This window comes from Balaenoptera borealis (genome assembly GCF_965194805.1).
Source record: "Balaenoptera borealis genome assembly, chromosome: 1".
Classification (NCBI taxonomy): Eukaryota; Metazoa; Chordata; class Mammalia; order Artiodactyla; family Balaenopteridae; genus Balaenoptera; species Balaenoptera borealis.
In genome coordinates, this window is record NC_138860.1 from 182862851 (window position 1) to 182876531 (window position 13681).

Here is a 13681-nt window from a genome sequence, read left to right on the forward strand (position 1 = left end):
TTCCCATTCACAGTGTGCCTTCATTGCCAGGGGAACTTCCTTTAGATCACAGGAGCAAGTGACATGACAAGATATATTTGGCTTAAGGAACAAAACCAGAAACATTGTACTAAAGAACTCCACTATATTCGAAATCTACTTGAAATTGAATATTTGAGCCCACTGGAATTTTTCAGGTTTGTTTTTTTTTTTTTTCTTGGCTGTGTTTTTAGTATTTGTAGAGGAGGTTTTACTGAGATCTTCCAGCCAACAGTTCTCTTTTCAAACACCTGGCACTAAGACAAGGCAGCAACTGTGGATTCTTAGGAATCTGCACCGTTTTGTCTATAACACCCTCATGAGTTCCTGGAGTCTGGAGACCTTGGTAGCAATCCCCTAGCTTGTGTATGACTGTGGAAAAGGGTCATTCTGTCTCTGCAACTAAGCGCCCTCACTGGCAAAAGCAAAATGAAGGGCTGGGTTAGCAGATGTGAGGAGGGCCTTCCCAGCTCTGCCCGCTATGGTTGAGTGAGTCTTTTTAATCCTTCTTATGACGGTTGTGGGGGTATGTTTGGTGTGTGTTGCTAGTAGTGAGAGCAAGTGTATTAGTTATCTACTGCTGCATGACAAATCTCCCCAAAACGCAGAGGCTTGAAACAAGAAGCATTTATTATCTCTCAGTTTCTGTGGGTCAGGAATCCAGGATGGCCTGGCTGGGTGCCTCTGGCTCAGGAATTCTGTGCAGGCTGCTGGCAAGGTGCCAGCCGGGGAGCAAAGGCACAGTCAACTCAAGGCTCTCCTTGGGGAGGATCTACTCCCCAGCTCACTCATGTGGCTCTGGAAGGATTCTGTTTCTTGTGTTGGACTGAGAACCTCAGCTCCTCGGCTGTGGGTCCGAGGCCACCCTCAGTTCTTTGCCATAGAGCTATAGATCTACTCGAAAAATCGCAGCTTGCTTCCCTCAAGGGCCTCAAGGGCTTCAAGCAAGAAAGGGTGTGCACAAGATGGAAACCTCTGTCTCTGTAACCTAATCTTGGAAATGGCATCCATCACCTTCTCCCTGTTCTGTTCATTAGAAGTAAATCACAGGACTTCACTAGTAGTGCAGTGGTTAAAAATCCACCTGCCAATGCAGGGGACACGGGTCCGAGCCCTGGTCCGGGAAGATCCCACATGCCGCGGAGCAACTAAGCCCGTGCGTCACAACTACTGAGCCCATGTGCCACAACTACTGAAGCCCGTGCGCCTAGAGCCCATACTCCACAACAAGAGAAGCCACTGCAGTGAGAAGCCCGCGCACCACTACAAAGAGCATTCCCCGCTCGCCGCAACTAGAGAAAGCCTGCATGCAGCAACGAAGACCCAACACAGCCATAAGTAAATAAATAAATAAAAATTAAAAAAAAAAAAAAAAGTGAATCACTAGGTCCTGTCCACCCTGGATGGGAGGGTTTGACTACAGGAGGCAGGGGTCATTGAGGGCCATTTTGGAGGCTGCCCACCCCAGGAGGCTGGGGACACATTTTTTGGAGGCAGGGAGACCAGGACTCAAATCCTGGCTCTGATACATACTAGTGTATGATCTAGAAGAAATGATTTCACCCCTGGAAGCTTCAGTTTCCTCCTCTGTAAGAAGGAGATGACTGTGGCCACCACCTCATAGGGTTGTGGAAGGAGGTTTCAATGAGAAGAGGCACACGCAGGGCTCTGAATGGTGATTAGCACAAGGTAAACCCTCGAAAAAGTGGGCTTGAGGACATTGCCGGAGGAGGCCGGAGTGACGTGCCCATTGTTTCTAAGCCAGATAAGCATTACCAGCTATTTCCATGGAGATCTGCAGCCTTTGATTCATTTCTCAGAAGTCCTCCTGGCAGGCCCTGGGATGCCTTTGTGGCTGAGGCCACCAGTGGGTACGTACTGATCTCCTCTTCTTCCCTTGGCCATCCCAGTAGGACTCTGGGGCACAGGTGCAGCGGGAAGGATTAGACTGGGATTTTCCCCTATACCTACTTAGACCTCAGCCCTTGGGGGATGGAGGATTTTACCCCCGTTCCATCCTGCCATCTGTCCTGGCGAGGACTTCTTGGCTGGAGACTTTTGTGCGCCTGTCATGGGCTCATTGGTATTCTTTGGTGATCTTTCCTGGGTCCCAAATGACCTGGTGAAGATCCTGATCACCTCTGCCAGCAGAAGCTTAGCCCAAAGCCAGGCATTGAAGTATTTTCACTGAGTGCGGCTGGCCTCTGTGCCCTGCCTCTCAGACCATCTTGCGTCCCAAATTAGATTCTCAGCTGCACCAAAAGGAAAAAGTCCTTCCTCATCCAGGGGCCATATCTCTCCCGTCTCCTCTAAGCCTCTTTTTGGGGAGTTCATGTCAAGCAGGGAGGTTTCCGCAGAAAGCTGAAATGTTGCAGCTTATTCAGAATCAATAACATCAAAAATACTACGACTTGGGGACTTCCCTGGTGGTACAGTGGTTAAGAATCTGCCTGCCAATGCAGGGGACACGGGTTCGATCCCTGGTCCGGGAAGATCCCACATGCTGCGGAGCAACTAAGCCCATGCGCCACAAATACTGAGAATGCGCTCTAGAGCCCGTGAGCCACAATGAAGAGTAGCCCCCGCTCGCCACAACTAGAGAAAGCCCGCGCGCAGCAACTAAGACCCAACACAGCCAAAATACTATGACTTCTAATAATAATACTGGCAAACATTTACACAGCACTTACTATATATGCCGGGCACTGTTCTAAAAACTTTAGACATTCATTTAATCCTCCCAACAACTCTGAGAACTACGTGTACTATTATTATCATCCCCATTTTACAAATGAGGAAACAGACACAGAGAAGTGAAGTCACTTACCCAAAGGCACACAGCCAATGAGTGATGTAGGCAGGACTCAAGCTTCATGTAGTCTGGCTGCAGAGTTCGGGCTAAATATCATCATGCTACCTTGGCAACAGGTGTCACTGAGCACTCACTTCACCCCAGGGACTGTCCTTTCTAGCTCATTCAACCCTCCAAACCACCCTATTCCCATGTCCCAGCTGAGAAGACTGAGGTTTAGGGAAGACAAAGGGACTTATCCAAGATGATATGGCTGTTCAATGCAGGGTTGGGAGTCCAACCCTCAGAAGTGAGGGGTGTTCTTTGGGGGAATGCTTTGCATGTCAGGGTTATGGAGAATGCCTGCCTGTGGGCACAGTGGAATAGTCAACCCTTCCTTGATTACCTCCTGGACATGGGACTCAGGGAACCCTCAGCAGGGCATCTGGGGATGGGGGCCTCTGCTGCCCCCGGTGGCCACTGGCGGTACTTCACCTTCCTCAACTGGGGGTTGGTGGCTCCTGGGAACGGGACCACTATGTCCACCACCACAATTTTCAGGCCCCGTGTCTCCACTTCCTATGTGTGATTCAAGAGACACAGAAAGCTATAGGCCAGTGAGTGCCCAAGATAAGAATAATGGTTACTGTTTACTGAGCACTTCCATCTCTGTGCCAGGCACTCTGCTGGGTACTTGTTACTTAAATGTTCTAATTTAATTTACCAATGCACAGAGATAGAATCACCATTGTTGAGGGTTATTTATAATATTGGATAGAGCACTTTACACATGTTAGCTCATTTTTATCCTCACAACACTACATAAGTACTATCACAATCCTCACTTTATCAATGAGGAAGCCAAGGAACAGAGAAGTTTAGTAGCTTGCTTGAGGTCACCCAGTAGAATAGGATGGAGCTAGGATTTAGAGGCAGGCAGTTCTGGCTCCAGAGCCAGTTTTCTTAATTATTATGCCACTATTTTGTATTATTATAAAAATTATTATTATTCTGATTTTACAGTTGAAGAAACCAAGGCTTAGAGAGTGGAAGGATTTGTCTAAGATCACACAAACTGGTAAGTTTAGACCCAGTATTTCAACCACCTCTGTCTTCATTTATTCATTCATTGACGCAACAAATACTGATTGTGTACCAACCATGTGCCAGGCACAGTACTGGGCTCCGGAGGTAACGCACCATGTGGTCTAGCCTGCCATGGGTACCTGGGGTGTACCAGCATGTGACACCAAGCGGGCCTAAGGCAGGCCCCTGGGAAAGACTGGCAATTTCTGCAAAGGAGAAACTATTCCTCCCTCCCCGGAACCAGGAAGGGTCTGGATTCCTAGATCACTGCTCTCCCAGTTTCATCTCCATGGCAAATACCTGCAGAATGGCTCTTACAGGGACATGGAAAAGAAAACCGATTAGACTCGGGAGAGGCTGTGGTGAGGGTCTGCGGCATGGAGTTCTAGACTTTTCTTTCTGCAACTGCCCTTTACTTACTAGTAAAGTTGGGCAAGTCGGGCCACCTTCCGGGGGCCTCAGTTTCCCCACCTGTGAAATGGGGATAAGAATACTTTCCTATCTCCCCATGACTGTCCTGTGAGGAACAAAGGAGACCAGAAGTGGGAAAGCCCACTTAACTGCAGAGGGCCAAACACCCAGGCTGCGGGGCCGGTTCAGTTAAGGAACCATTTGGTTATTTGCTTGTTCATTTCATGGGGTCCGTCTGCACTCGGCATCTGCCATGAGTCCACTCCTGCCCTAGATACTGTGGGGAAGGGCGACAGGCCCCCGAGTGTAGAAAGGTCACGGTCCACTTGGACATTCAGATGAGAAAGGAGAACGGCTGGCAGATATGAGTTTAATTATGACTCTCTGTGCCATAGAGGCCTTACCACTGGGACACTGACGAGCCCTTGCCACCTCCCTCCCCAAGGAAACAAAATGATCTCAAAGACCAGGCTAGCAAATGGCTTCAATATTCTTGCAGGCAGGGTGAGCGCTGAGGCCCAGAGATGCTGGCCTGGCCTGTCCCTTTAAGGCTTAAAGTGCCAATCTCTCCTAAAGCGACAGCTCTCACCGTGGCCAGAAGCAAGTCGGAACCATGGAGTAAGAACCTTGTGCAAAGGCCTGGGCCTTTTCTGTGAAGGACTCTGAGCTACTGCAAGTAGTAATTAGGCATTTCAGCACCGAGGTGGGGTTTATCTGTTCAAAGACAAAGCTGGCTTCTCCTTCTGAGAGAAACAGAAGTCCAGAGAGGCTCAGATACTTGCCCAGAGACACACAGCAAATCAGGGGCCCAAGCAGACTGACTTCAGGAAGCCCTAGAGCAGTGGTTCTCAAAGTGTGGCCCCTAGACTAGCCGTATCAGCACCATCCCTGTGCATTTATGAGAAATGCAAATTCTCTGCCCCATCCCTACCACCTGAGTCAGAAACTCCTGGGATGGGGCCTGACAGTCTGTTTTAACAGCCCTCTCCATGTAACCCTGATGCTGATAAAGGTGAGGGCCACCGCCAGTGCCTGGAGGAAGGACTGCTAGGTCTTCACGTCCTTCTGAGCTGGGGGGGGAGGAACGAGGCAGTGGAGCAGAGCAAGGTCATTTTGTCAGTGGCTGTGGCATCACAGCTACATAACCACCCCTCCCCCACCCTGATGGCTTTTTGCACCCGGAGTCCAAACCCTAGGGCCCTCCCTTGTCAGGAGGCCACCTGCCTGGGCTCCGGGAGGCCTGTCCACACACGTCCCAGGCCGCTTTCCTGTAATTACAGGCTTTACCTGCTTGTCCGCCCACCAGAACTCAGGCATGTCAGCCAGAGCGACTCCGGCTTCTCCCACCCTGAAGGCAGAGCATGTGCGGCCTCCATCAGCACCTCGGGCTCTGTGTCCACAAGGCGTCCAGCAAAGCCGGGAACGGGCCTGACGTTGCCCCCAGCGGCCCCTGTGTGGGCCAAGCTCAGGAGGAAGAACGTTCTGCACCCTGGACATCAGGAAGTAACCTTGGGCCCTGGTCTCCAGGTTCTCAGGGCAGAAATCTGCACCGGCCCCTAGTCCCACGGGGACTAATTAGAATTTGTTCTAAATTCTTCTTTCCCCAGAACTGTCCTTTAAATATCTTTGGAACTGGTTTCAGGAGGCAGATTTGTCGAACAGCTACGTGGAAGGACTGTCATCTTCCCCCTGAAGTTTCTCATTAAAACAAACAAGCAGAAATGTGTTGTCTAATGTGAAAGGAGCTGCATTCTTTTTGTTTTTAAAGATATGACCTTTGAAAGTAGGATGTTTCTCCCAGATTAGGGGCCTCGTGGAGGGATGCTCCTGGATTCCTGGGGTGAAGGACAACCCCACGAGCTGCTGGGTGAGCCCAATCCCACCTCACTTGTAAATTCAAGGCAGGGACAGGTTTTAAATTGATACATGCCCACGACAGCAAGCACACGCTCGGATTTGTGGATTGTTGGAAAGATCCTGAGTTCTGGCTCAGGGCCTTCCAGTTGCCTTGTGCTAAGCTTAACAAGTCCCTTCCCATTTCTTCTAAGAAAAGGGTCCCATGTCTTAATAAATAACAACAGCTACTTTCACTGTGGGCCCAGTGGTATGATAGGCCCTCTAGTGGTTTTATCTCATTTAATCCCTCAACTGCCCTATGAGAGGGGGTACTGTTGTGATACCCACTTTATTTATTTATTTTTTATTTCTATTTTTTTAGGCTGTGCCGTGTGGCATGTGGGATCTTAGTTCCCCAACCAGGGGTTGAACCCGTGCCCCCATGCATTGTGAGCTTGGAGTCTTAACCACTGGACCACCCGCGAAGTCCCATGATACCCACTTTAAAGCAGAGTAAACTGAGGGTAAGAGAAGGGAGCAGAGGTTGCAAACTGGTGGCCCTAGAGCCAGTTACAGCCTGTGAATGTGTTTTCTTTTCCTAGTATTCTACTAAAAAGCATTTTAAAAATTAGTTGCCAACATTTAAAAATTTGGATAAATTACACCAAAAAAGTCAGATATGTAGCTTTATTTTGAAAAAATCCAGAGGTCTGGTGATAGAACCTCCATTCCATCCCACATGGTAACAATGCGTCCTCCAGCCCTCACCCCCTGCAAGTCACCACATGCGTGCTCCAGGCACGGAGTCCACAACCGCTGGTCTTAGGCCACAGGTGGTGATGGGCAAAGTCAGTGCTTGTCTGGGTCTGTCTGTCTGTCTATCTGTCACTCTTTGTGTACCTCACCAGTGCCCACTTCCAGGAGAGCCCGATGTTAGACCAGAAGGAGCACCGGACAGGGAGTCAGGAGATGTGGGTGTTCGTTCTGTTGACTGGGTGACCTTGGGCCAACCCTTTTCCCTCCCTGGGCCTCAGTTTTCCCATCTATACAATTCAGAGGTTGAACAAAAAGATCTCCCAGAGCCCCTCTGCTCCTATCAGCCTAAGGAAGGCTCCTCTCAGCCGCAGAGCCCGTTGGGAAACTGTCTGAGGGCTTGCAGACAGGCCAGGAGCAGGCTTGCCCACCTGAGCCGTCCTGTGGCCATGAGCACCTCTGGGCAGGGAGACGATCTCACAAACCCAGAACTCTACCATCAGCACCAGCAGGGGCCAACGTCCTGACTCTTCCCAGTGACGGAAAGGTGGGTTCCACCCGTGGAGCAGCCTCCAGCGCTGCTAACCTAATTGCACGGAGAAAAGAGTCCATCAGGATGACCCAGACTCCCCGCTCTGAAATGCAGGATTCCTGGGCTGGGAGGTGGAACCATCTTGGCTTGTCCCTGCCCAGGTCAGTCTGAGGACAAGAATGCCCGCTAGGCACTGGGTAAGCCAGGTGGGGTTCTGTGCTGCCAAGAGGAAATACTCATTCGAGTCCCAGGAACAGAAAGCATGCATTCTTCTGCCCTTCTCTTTCTTCATCCTACAAACACGTGACAGAGGAGGAAACTGAAGCCCAGAGAGGGGGAGTGATTGCCCAAGGTCACACAGCAGATCAGTGCCAGAGTCAGATGAGAGCTCAGGCTTCTTGACCCCCTTCCTGGGGTACTTTCCATATTCTCTAATGCTTGGGAGTTTAGAACCCTCCACCTCTTTGGAATTGGGCTTCAGAAGGGGGTTGGAGTGGCCTGCGTGGGCAGAGACTGTGTGGTCCAGAGTCCTAACATGGGGCTTGCGCATGGTGCCTAAGACACAAACCACTGCTGAGAGCATGGGGACCCGTGGGCCCAGCAGGTGTGAGCTGCCCAAAGCCTCTAGGATGGAAGCTTGGTCTGTAGGAAAGGTTGCAAAGCCCACATTTGGCTCACAGACACATTCTGGTCTTCCCACAATGTTTAAAACAAATTCATGTTAGTTGCCAACACTTAAGAATCAGGGAATTTTTCTTCTTCTTCTTTTTTTTTTGTTGGTTATCTATATAGTAGTGTGTACAAGTCAATTCCAAACTCCCAGTCTATCCCTCCCCCCACCCTTCCCCCCTGGTAACCATAAGTTCATTCGCTAAGTCTGTGAGTCTGTTTCTGTTTTGTAAATAAGAATCAGGGAATTCCACATAAAAGACAGGATTTCTGGCTTCTTTTGAAGAGTCTCAAAATCTGGCAAAAGCTGGACCGCATTTCCACCTGGCTGTGACTGACAGGAGGTGGGCACGCTCCCTCTCGTTCACCATCTCCACCATCCTTCCCCGTCTCTGTGACCTCCCTGCATCTACGTTTGGGGATTTCAACCCCCCGCACCACCCCGCAGCCTCCCATGCTAAAGTCACCCCCTCTCTCATCCTGGTCACCCCAGGGGAAATTCTGGTTCTCATTGGAGGGCAGCTTTGCCCCACAGGGGACATTGGGCCATGTCTGGGTTATCACAATCAGGGAGGGGAGTTACTACTGGCATCTAAAGGGTAGGGGCCAGGGATGTTGCTAAACATCCTACCATGCACAGGACAGAACCCCAAACAAGGAATTATCTGGCCCCAAACATCGGTAGTGCTGAGGTTGAGAAACTCTGAGCTGAATCAGAAGAGCCCGGGGCCAGGAACGGGATCTGGAGAGGGAAGGTCGCCCATGCTGGGGACTGACTGCATACTGAGCATCATGTTAGGCAAGGGGGGAGAACGCCAGGATGTGCAAAATGTGGCCCCAGCTCTCTGGGTGCACAGGGGGTGGAGGTGGCCAGCTGAGGAGGGGGCACCCGGAAATGTAGAGGAGGGGGCTCCCTCCACCAGGTACATCAGCAGGGTCTCAAGGGCAGAGGTGCAGTCAGGATGGCCAGAGATGGGGAGGTGAGCATTCTGGGCAGAGGAAACAGCCTAAGCAAAGGTGTGGTGGCAGTAGCAGACGCAGAGGCACACATCTGAGATGAGATGTCTTCTGTTAGGTGGGAGGGACACTGGGTGGGAAGCAAGGGCATGATGTTGGAGGAGGAGATTGTGGGCAGGATGTAAGGGGTCTCCAAGTCAAGCTAAGTGGGAGAGAGAGGGCAGCCCATGGGGAATCCTTGCAAAGGTAGTGGAGTATTAACTCTGTGACCTTGGAGAAATCACTTTAATTCTCAGAGCCTCAGTTTCCTCATCTGCTCAATGGGTTAATAAGAGTGATTAAAAACTATCACATGTAGAACTCACCATTTGCCAAGGGACTGAACTATATCTGATGTATTTAATCCTCAGAGAAGCCCTACAAAGCATATAGCACTATTATTTCCAATTGTATAGCAGAGGAAACTTCAAGATATGGATGGGTAGATCAAATTTAACTTTCCCAAGGATACTACTAGTAAGGAACAAAGGTGAGATTTGAACCTAGGCAGTTTGGCTCCAGCACATGCTCTTGGTTGTTCTGCTATTCTGTCTCTCTAGAACCTTCTAGGTGAGTTGTCCTTAAGAATAAATGAAATGCTCCTCTTTTCTCTTGTCCGCCATCATATGTGTGGTTGAATTTGCTCCTCGCCATGTCTTCTCACAAGACTTTCAGGATCAAGTGATTCCCGGCCAAGAAACAAAAGCAGAACCGTCCCATTCTCCAGTGGATTCCAATGAAAACTGGTAATAAAATCAGGTACAACTCCAAGAGAAGACACTGGAGAAGAACCAAGCTGGGTCTGTAAGGAACCTCGCATATGAAGTGGCACACATTTATGCTGTGTCAAGGTCAATTGCGTCTTACCATATCAGAACATCACTACTGTCTGAACAGCTGCCTGTGTGATGGGAGAAATGGAATGGCTCGCTCCTCTTGATCTTTCCTCACCACTGCTCACTGTCTAGCTCAGTAATAAATATGTGAAACCTTTAAAAAAAAAATAAATGAAATAAAGCAGGTAAGATGCCCAGCACAATCGTTAGTGCAGAAGCAAGTGACACAGCGCATAGAGTCCCAGCCCAGGTTGACGGAGCAAAGCCCAGTTCACAGCATCAGCGAAAGGAGGTGCCAGACACATTCTGTAGTGGGCACATCTGCTCTGTGGAGGGATGGGGGTAGAGGAAGGGTGCCCCTCCACTCAGGTGAGAAACGGCTAAGCCAGGTTTCTGGAAATGCATCTCCATTTGCAGTGCCCCCCCCGCCCCCAACCTCGCTGGCTCTTTAACACCTCCAGGACTTTGCTCACTCCATGCTCCCTGCCTGGAATGTTCTCCTTTCCACCTCCACTAAAGCCCTTCCGTCTAGTCTATCCCTTCCAACAGAGCTCAGAGGATACTTCTTTCTGGAAGCAGTTCAGGACATGCCCAGGCAGAGTAATCACGCCTTGTCTTTGTACCCAGAGCATTTTTTTCAAACTCAGTTTGCCTCCTGGGGCATCATCTCAGAGCGTCTCAGCCTTCACCGGCATGTCCGTCTCCTGGGGATCTTGGTAAAATGCAGATGCAGGAGTGGGGTCTGAGGTTCTGCTTTTCTAACAGCAAGCTCCCAGGAGATGCTTATATGCTGTTGGTCCAGGGAACACACTCTTGAGTCCCAAAGTCTCCGGGCACTTCCTGGGGGTCCTTCATCCTCCACGGACAGGATACTCCTCTGGGGCAGGTGCTTCATTTTATTTTTTATTGTTTGAATTTTATTTATTTTTTTATGCAGCAGGTTCTTATTAGTTATCCATTTTATACATATTAGTGTATACATGTCAATTCCAATCTCCCAGTTCATTCCGCCACCACCCCCACCCCCACTTTCCCCCCTTGGTGTCCATACGTTTGTTCTCTACATCTGTGTCTCTATTTCTGCAGGGGCTTCATTTTAAAGGCCAGCACGGGGGGTGGGGGGAGGAACGAAGGGAGAGTGTTGACCTGTCAGTGGAGGGATGGCCAGATTGAATACTTCATTTTGACTCACAGCGTCTCTGTTTCAGCGACACCCTCCTTCCAGAGCTTCAGAAGAAGGCGGCATATCGAGTGCCCCATGACTGAGGATAGCCTGGGGTTATCTCATTGCCGCCTACCCTCAGGGATGAGCACCTAGGGTCACCAGCTTGTCCTCTAGAAAAGGATGAGATCACTAGTGAGACAGTGAACACGACGATTTTTAATTTTAAAGATTTCTTGCATGCTTCAACTAATCACCTGCGCTTTCAATTCTTACATTTTGTTTTACATTCTGTGATGCTGAAAAGATATAAACATGCCCTTTTTAACATTTTTATTTTATGGGGCAGAAAGCAAAATGGCTGAACTATACAATGAACTCTGGACTCCTGTTGAGCATTGGGCTACTTCCCCTAGGTCACCGGCCATGCAACAGTTTGCTTCTTTCTTATCTGCCCCCCACCCTCCGTTTTATTGAGACGTAATTGACCTATAGCACTGTGTAAATTTAAGGTGTGCAATGTGATGATTGGATATATGTATATATTGCAAAATGTTTACCATAACAAGGTTAGTTAACACATCCTTCACCTCACACAAATACCCTTTTGTTGTTGTTGCTGTTACGGGTGAGAACATTTAAGATCTACTCTTAGCAACTTTCAAGTATATAATATAATACTGCTAACTATAGTCACCACGCTGTGCATTAGATCCCCAGAACTTATTCCTCTGATAACTGGAAGTTTGTCTCCTTTGACCAAAATCTCCTCATTCTCTCTGCCCTCCCCACCTCACCACCCACCAGTCCCTGGTAACCGCCATTCTCTTTGTTATTGTGAGTTTGACTTATGTTTTTAGGTTCCATATGTGAGACCATATGGTATTTGTCTTCGTTTGTCTGGCTTATTTTACTTAGCATACTGTCCTCCAGGTTCATCCGTGTTGTTGCAAATGGTAGGATTTCCTTCTTTTTTTAATGGCTGAATAGAATTCATATATATACACATATATACATACACACATATACACACACACACATATATACACATATACACACATATGTGTATGTGTATACACACACATATATACATATATACACATATGTGTGTATGTATATATACACACATATAAACATATATACACACATATATACATATACACACATGTGTATGTATATACATACACACATATATACACACACACATATATACATATATATACACACATATGTGTTTGTGTGTGTATATATACACACACAAACACATATATATATCACAACTTTTTTTTTGGCCACACTGCTTGGCTTGCGGGATCTTAGTTTCCTGACCAGGGATTGAACCCGGGCCCTCGACAGTGAAAGCACGGAGTCCTAACCACTGGACCGCCAGGGAATTCCCCACAACTTCTTTATTCATCCGTTGATGGACATTTAGGTTGTTTCCATGTCTTGATTATTGTAAATAATGCTGAAATGAACATGAGGGTGCGTATATTTTTTCCAGTTACTGTTTTTATCTCCTTTGGATAAATACCCAACAGTGGGATTGCTGGATCATATGGTAGCTCTATTTTTAATTTTTGAGGAACCTCCATACTGTTTTCCATAGTAGCTCTACCTATTTACATTCCCACAGTGCATGAGAGTTCCCTTTTCTCCACATCCTTGCCAACATTTGTTATTTCTCGTATTTTTGAAAATAACAGAATATTCTGACAGGTGTGAGGTGATATCTCATTGGTGTTTTGATTTGCATTTCTCTGATGATTAGTGATGTTGAGCACCTCTTCATATAACTATTGGCCATCTGAATGTCTTCTTTGGAAAAATGTCTATTCAGGTCCTTTGCCCATTTTAAAACTGGATTTTTTTTTTTTTTTGCTATTGATTGAGTTGTGTGAGTTCCTTATATATTTTGGATATTAACCCCTTATGAGATATGTGGTTCACAAATATTTTCTCCCACTCTGTAGGTTGGTTGCCTTTTCCTTTTGTTCATTGTTTCCTTTGCTGTGCAGAAGCTTTTTAGTTTGATGTAGTTCCACTTGTTGATTTCTGCTTCTGTTGCTTGTATTTTGGTGTCATATCCAAAAAAACCATTGCCAAGACCAATGTCAAGGAGCTTTCTCCCTATGCTTTCTTCTAGGAGTTTTATGGTTTTATGTTTCCATCCTTAATCCATTTTGAGTTAACTTTTGTGAGTGGTGTAAGAGAGGGTTCCACTTTCATTCCTTTGCACATGAATATCCAGTTTTCCCAACACCATTTATTGAAGAGACTGTCCTTTCCCTATTGAGTATTCTTGGCTCCCTTGTGAAATGTCAGTTGACCGGACGTGCATGGATTTATTTCTGAGCTCTCACGTCTGTTCCATTGGTCTGTGTAGCTGTGTTTCTGCATGACTCACTTCTGAGCCTTGCCACCAGGCATGCTCCTGGTGACCTGCTCTAGTTCCAACTCTGTCACCCACGTCAAGGAATGAAAACAAGTTTTAACGTCCACTTAAGCTAAAGCAATTAGGAAGGTCACCCTGCTCGGGGAAGGGAGAGTGAGAAAGAGAGAAAAAAACCAGTATACTTTGAAGGTAATCA

General features: G+C 47.9%; 1 protein-coding gene and 1 pseudogene across 3 annotated transcripts in view; one reads left to right on the forward strand and one right to left on the reverse strand.

The window, feature by feature from the left end:
- Positions 1 to 13681, reverse strand: part of LOC309623881 (kazrin) — a 460374-nt gene that overhangs the window by 161274 nt on the left and 285419 nt on the right. The gene's annotated exons all lie outside the window — the stretch shown is intronic.
- Positions 1393 to 12180, forward strand: LOC309624435 (large ribosomal subunit protein eL39 pseudogene; annotated as a pseudogene). Its single transcript has one exon. The product of its transcript is annotated as a large ribosomal subunit protein eL39 pseudogene (transcript).